The sequence below is a fragment of the Coenobita brevimanus genome, chromosome 76 (genome assembly GCF_032717465.1).
Source record: "Coenobita brevimanus isolate Jiangsu-jjx chromosome 76, ASM3271746v2, whole genome shotgun sequence".
Classification (NCBI taxonomy): Eukaryota; Metazoa; Arthropoda; class Malacostraca; order Decapoda; family Coenobitidae; genus Coenobita; species Coenobita brevimanus.
The window spans coordinates 1,906,896-1,912,895 of record NC_137029.1 but is presented as its reverse complement, the minus strand read 5'-3'; positions in this window follow the sequence as shown (position 1 = coordinate 1,912,895).

Below are 6,000 nucleotides of genomic sequence, written 5' to 3'. Positions count from 1 at the left end.
CACCCCATCTTACGCCATTCACCCTATCCCACGCTACTCACTCCTCCCAACCCCACCCCACTCAGCCCTCCCTACCGCAATCAACCCGCTCATCCCACCCATGTCCATTCATCTCACTCACCCCACCACACCCCACCCCACTCATCCCAGTGAAAGCACCTCACACCATAAACCACTTACTCAACCTTACCCAACCCCTCACCCCAGTCACCCATCCCTAACCCCAGTCACCCAATCCCACTGACTGCACTCACTCCTCACCCCACCCCACATCCAACTCACCCCACCTCACATCTCACTCACACCACCCCACATCTCACTCACTCCACCCCACATCCCACTCACCCTGCCTCACACCCCTCACCCAGCCCCACACCCCATTCACCCCTCCCCACACCCCATTCACCCCTCCCCACACCCCACTCATCCAACCCCACACCCCACTCATCCAACCCCACACCCCACTCATACCATCCCACACTCCATTCACCCCATCCCACACCCGACACCCCACTCACCCCGACCCACACCCCACTTACCCCACCCCACTTACCCCACCCCACACACCACTTACCCCATCCCACACACCACTTACCCCACCCCACACACCACTTACCCCACCCCACACACCAATTACCCCACCCCACACACCACTTACCCCACCCCACACACCACTTACCCTGCCCCACATCCCACTCATCCCTCCTCACATCCCAAATACTCCACCCCACACCTCACTTACCCCATCCCACAGCCTACTCACCCCAACCCTCGAGCCACTCACCCCACTCCACATCCCTCCCCACTCCCAACTCAACCCAACCCACACCCCATTCACACAAACCCACACCCCATTCACACCAATCCACACCCCACTCACACCAACCCACACCCCACTCACCCTATCTCATTCACCCTACCCCACACCTCGCTCACCCATACTCAACCCTCATTCACCCAACCCCATCCTTTAGCCGAGACACCACCTCATTCACTCCACCTCACTCGCTCCAACCTAGTCACTCCACCCCACTCACTCTTCCTTGGTAACTCCTCCCTATTCACTCCACGCCGCCCCACTCACCCTACCTCACTCACTCCACCCCACTCACTCGTCACCCAGCCCCACTCAACCCAACCCCACACCACCCCACACACCACACCCCAGTCCTCCTCACTCACTTCACTAAAACAACCCCATCCCACAACACACACACACACACACCAGTCATCCCCACTCAAGACACTAAAAAAAAAAAAAATCACCCCACATCTCACCCCAACCCATCCCATTCATCACACTTATTCCACCCCACTCCTTATCTCACTCAACCCACCCCACCCCTCATCTCACTCAACCCACCCCAAAAAACAACTCACTCACCCCACCACACAATATACCTCACTCTCCCCACACTACAATACATCTCCCTCATTCCACCCCACCCCATTCACCCCACACATCATCCTTCACCATTCAACCCGGATCCCACCCCACCTCATTCATCCCACATCCCATCCCTCATTGCTCATCCCACATCCCAGACCCCACACCGTTCATTCCATATTCCACCCAACCCCACTCACTCAACACCCCATCCCACCCCACCCAACTCATCCAACACCCCACACCACCCCACTCACCCAACATCCCACCCCACTCACCCAACACCTCACCCCACCACACTCATACCGACAGCCCACCCTACCCAAATCACCCAACACCCCACCCATCCCAACTCACCTCTCACCCCACCCCACCCAACCCATCTCATCCCATAACCAACCCAACCCCATTCACCCCATATCCAACCTAACCCATTTCACCCCATTCCCCACCCAACCCAACTCACCCCATACCCCATCCCACCCAGCTCACCCCATTCAACCCACCTCACTCCATTCACCACACTCAACCCACCCTACCCCACACCCCACCCCACCCAACTCACCCCATTCAACCCACCTTATTCCATTCACCACACAACCCACCCTACCCCACCCCACCCAACTCACCCCATTCAACCCATCTCACTCCATTCACCATACTCAACCCACCCTACCCCACTAACCCCTGACACCACCCCACCCCTCACCCTAACCCATACCTTACTCCTCACCCCAACCCATGCCTCACACCTCACCCCAACCCATGCCTCACACCTCACCCCACCAGACCTCACTCATCCCCCTCGCCCCCATTCAAAAACACTCTCTCCCACTCACCACTCTCACCCCTCACCTCACCCCTCACTTCACCTTACTCCACTCAGTCTACACACCCCACTCACCCCGCACACTCCACCCTATCCCATTCACGCCACATGCCATATTACACCATCGCATCCCCCACCCAACTCAGCAATCCCCACCCTATCTTTTAACAAAGTTACACCACCGCACCTCTCACCCCTCACCCAAGTCATTATACCCCACCCCATCCCTTGCCCAACTTGACCAATCCCACACCACTCACCCCTCACCCCCTAAAAAAACACCCCACTCACCTGTCTCACCCCACTCAACCTTCTCAACCTCTCCACCCATTTAATCTGAATCATCCCAAATACCCCACCCCACCCCACCCCTCTCGCCACCCAGCCCTTCTCGCAACCCTACCTCACACCCTACCTAACCCCTCACCCAACCCTCGTCCAAGCCCAACCCTGGCTCAACCCCAACCCTCACCCAACCCCACCGCACTCACCTCACCCTACCCATCACCCCATCCCACTCTGCTAACCGTACACCCCAGCAACCTCAGCCCACCTTACTCACCTCACACCCCACCCCACTTCCCCTAAACTCAACCCCATTCTCTCAACACCCCCACCCAATCCCCCCACACCCCACCCCACTACCCCACACCCTTCCCCACCCAACAACTCACACTCCACCCCACCCCACTGATACTTCACTGCACCCCACCCCACTCACCCCACCCCACTCACCCCACCCCAACTCATTCACCCACCAACTCACCCCACTCACTCTACCCCACCCCACACACCCGACCACACTCACGCCACCCTACTCACCCAACTATAACACACTCACCTCAATCACCCTCCACCACGCCGCCCCACACACCTTTAACATTTCACCAAACTAAACCTATATCAGCCTACTAAACCCGTCTCACCCTACTCAACCCATCTCACCCCTCCCCCCACTCAACCCATCTCACCCCACTCAACCCATCTCACCCTCCTTACCCCTCATCCTACTCACCACACCCCACCACATAACCCTCACCCCACTCCTCACCCCAGTTTCCCAATCCCACCCCACCCACCCCTCACCCAACAATACTCCTCTCACCCCTCAACCCACTTAGTCCGTTTCACCCCACTCAACACATCTAATTCGACTCACTCCACTCACCGTACCTCACCACCCCACCCTCCCATGCCACCCCCATCCCAATGCACGCCACACCCACTACAGCCCACCCAACCCATGGAGTGAGACCTCGGATGGGGTGGGGTGGGGGGTGAGGTAGTGTGAGAGTTGTGACTGGGGTGGGTTGACGTGAGGGGTGAGGGACATGGTGTGGGGTGAGTTGGGTGATGTGGAGATGGGGTGGGGTGAGAGATGTGGTGGGTTGTGGTGGGTGGGGTAAGTGGTATGTGGTGGGATGGGGTGAACCGGGGTGTGTTGGGATGGGTAGTGGGATGAGGGGTGGGATGGGGTGGGTGGCGTGTAGTGCAAGGTGTGGGGTGGGGTGGGGTGAGTGAGATTAGCTGGGTGAGTGGGATGGGGTGGGGTGGGGTGAGTCGGGCGAAAGTTGGGGTTGGGTGAGTGGAGTAGGGTGGGGTGACTGAACTTGGTGAGCTGATGAGTGGGGTGGTGTGGGTGGTTGGGTGGAGTGAGTTGGGTGAGTGGGCTTGGATGGACTGTGGGATAAGTGGTGGGGTGGGTTGAGTGGGGTGAGAAGTGGGGAGAGTGTGGTTGACAGGAGGGGGGATGGAGTGAGAGGAAGAGTGGGGTGAGTGAGGTGGGGTGGACTAGGGTGGAGTGAGAGAGATGAAGTGGAGTTAGGGATGGGGTAAGCTGATTGGGGTGGGGTGGAGTGTGCGTGGGTTGAGTGGGTTGGAGTGGACTGGAGTGAGTCGGGTGGTGTGTGGTGAGTGTGGAGTTTGGGTCTGGGGTGGGGCTGGGTGAAAGGTAAGGTTGGGTGAGTGGGATGACTAGGGTGGGTTGGAGTGAGGGGTAAGTGCGGTGGGGTGGGGTGGGTTGATTGGAGTCAGAGGTAGGTTGAGGTGAGTGGGGTGTGGTAGGGTGTGTTGTTGTTGGGTAAGTGGGGTGAGCTGGGTGAGTTGGGTGACGTGGGATAATGGGGTGAATCCGATGGTGTGGTATGAAATGCAAAGTGTCTGGTGGGGTGATTAGTGGGATGAGGTAAGTGACATGAGTGGGTTTGGGTGGAGTGAGGGGTGAGTGGAATAGGGTGAGGTGAGTGATGTGGGGTGGAGTAAGTGGGATTATGGGTGTTCTGAGGTGGGGTGAGAGATAGGGTGTGGTGATTGGTGAGTGGGGTGAGGGGGAGTGAGAGGTGCATGAGATGGGGTGGCGTGAGTGAGGGCATGATGGGGTGAGGGGTGAGGGGTGGGGTGGGATGAGTGGGGTCTGGTGGGGTTAGGGGGTGAAGCTTTAAATGGGGTGAGTGAAGGGTGAAACCTGTACTGTACACAGGAAAAATCATCTGGTAAATTACCAATATGCTGGGAATCGAACCAGGGACTCTCAGGTGAGAGCCAGGCAGCATACCACTACACCACGACCAGGTAAAAGTTAACTCACGTTGTCACAATCTTGCAACCAACGTCCCTCCGCCCCCACTGTGGGCATCAAGAGGATGAGTTAACCCCCTGGCACTCGGGCAAGTAGATGCTTTTAATCTATCCCAAGCACTTACGGCAAGTCAGAATGAAGGGAGAAACCTGTACTGTACACAGGAAAAATCATCTGGTAAATTACCAATATGCTGGGAATCGAACCAGGGACTCTCAGGTGAGAGCCAGGCAGCATACCACTACACCACGACCAGGTAAAAGTTAACTCACGTTGTCACAATCTTGTAACCAACGTCCCTCCGCCCCCACTGTGGGCATCAAGAGGATGAGTTAACCCCCTGGCACTCGGGCAAGTAGATGCTTTTAATCTATCCCAAGCACTTACGGCAAGTCAGAATGAAGGGAGAAACCTGTACTGTACACTGACTTGCCGTAAGTGCTTGGGATAGATTAAAAGCATCTACTTGCCCGAGTGCCAGGGGGTTAACTCATCCTCTTGATGCCCACAGTGGGGGCGGAGGGACGTTGGTTACAAGATTGTGACAACGTGAGTTAACTTTGACCTGGTCGTGGTGTAGTGGTATGCTGCCTGGCTCTCACCTGAGAGTCCCTGGTTCGATTCCCAGCATATTGGTAATTTACCAGATGATTTTTCCTGTGTACAGTACAGGTTTCTCCCTTCATTCTGACTTGCCGTAAGTGCTTGGGATAGATTAAAAGCATCTACTTGCCCGAGTGCCAGGGGGTTAACTCATCCTCTTGATGCCCACAGTGGGGGCGGAGGGACGTTGGTTACAAGATTGTGACAACGTGAGTTAACTTTTACCTGGTCGTGGTGTAGTGGTATGCTGCCTGGCTCTCACCTGAGAGTCCCTGGTTCGATTCCCAGCATATTGGTAATTTACCAGAGGGGTGAGTGAGATGAGCATTGGGATTAGATGAGGAGTCAGTGAGGTGGTGTGGGGTGAAGGGTGAGTGGGATGGAGAAGGGAGAAGGGTAAGGGTAGGGGTGGGGTGAGTGAGGTGATGGGTTGGGTGGTTTGGGGTGAGGTAGGGTTGGGTGGGTGGGACGAGGTCGAGTGTTGTGAGAGGTGGGGTGGGTGAGTGGGGTGCAGTGGGTTGAGTAAGGTGAGGGGTAGCGTGAGGTGAAGGGTGAAGTGCAGTGAGGGGCGGGGTGGATTGAGGGGTGAGATGGGGTGGGGTG